Source organism: Cyprinodon variegatus, unplaced genomic scaffold, assembly GCF_000732505.1.
Source record: "Cyprinodon variegatus isolate N-32 unplaced genomic scaffold, C_variegatus-1.0 Scaffold1119, whole genome shotgun sequence".
Taxonomy (NCBI): domain Eukaryota; kingdom Metazoa; phylum Chordata; class Actinopteri; order Cyprinodontiformes; family Cyprinodontidae; genus Cyprinodon; species Cyprinodon variegatus.
In genome coordinates, this window is record NW_015151572.1 from 159,693 (window position 1) to 160,900 (window position 1,208).

Sequence of the window (1,208 nt, forward strand, 5' to 3'; positions counted from 1 at the left end):
GCTCCGGATGGCTTTACCGTATTAACAGGAGAAGCGGCGCAAGTGAAATAAGACACTGTCGGAGAAGAACATGTGGTTATTTATAAATGTTTGAAATCAGGTTGGGTCCAGGTTAACCAGCAGGTGGGTCTGGATCTGGACTGCGGTCCGCTGATCCGTGACCTCTGGTCTAAATGATTAAAACTGACAGTTTAACAACTGTCAGTTTTGTTGTATTTTCAGATTAAGATGGGTGAAGCTCCTAATGTCAATGTGGGGGGTGAGGTTGCTTTAGGACCCAAAATGCAGAGATGAGTTCTCGTAGATTTAATGAAAAAATGAAGCAAACATCCCAAAAACACAAAAAATACAAAGAACCAAAAAACCAGCAAACCAGGGAAACTCTCATGGGGAGCCAGAGACGAGGAAGTAACAAATAACAACAAGGAAGCAGCACTGAAGAACTGCACAGGAAGAGCTTATATGGGAGACAGAACAAATACTGGGGTGATCAGATGATGGGGAGCAGGTGTGGATGGAAGAAACTAGAAGGAAGCTAAGGGAAAGAAGACAGGCACAAGGGGGCAGCAGAGAGTAAGTTTAGACTGCTTGAATATAATGGAAAATAACACCTAAATGACACAGAAATGGTGGGACTGTAACACGCCTGAACAGATCCTCAGTGAAAGGAAGCTGTGGACTCCATGGCTCGCTGTAGTAGAAGGACACCAGAAGAAGCTGCAGTGGTGAGAAGTTTCATGTCAGCTGAGGGTCTGGGGTCCACCATGGCTTCAGTGGGGCCTCCTCTCTGCGGCTAGCAGAAAGCCCACCAGGCTGAAGCAGGAACATCAGAGCTCATCCCAGCAGTGGATTCGCTGATGGACGTCCACACCTTCCTTAGTGGTGAAGGTCTCTCCTGGCTCCTCTGAAGATCCGCTGGTGTATTGAGGCACACAGATAACAAGGGAGATGAGATGGTGGGAAAACTTGAAGGCCTCTAGGAAACGACTTCATAACATCGTTCCCAATGAAACAAGCTGTTAATGTGAAAGTTTTACTTGAAAAATGTAAAGTAAAATATATTTCTCTATTATAGCTACATGACAAAGGTAATCTGTAAACCTGCTCTGGTTTCAGTGATAAACTGCAAACTGGTGGTAGTTAGAGGAACCGTTAGAACAACACTGCCATCTAGTGTCGACATGTGATTACTACATAATTAGATTCCT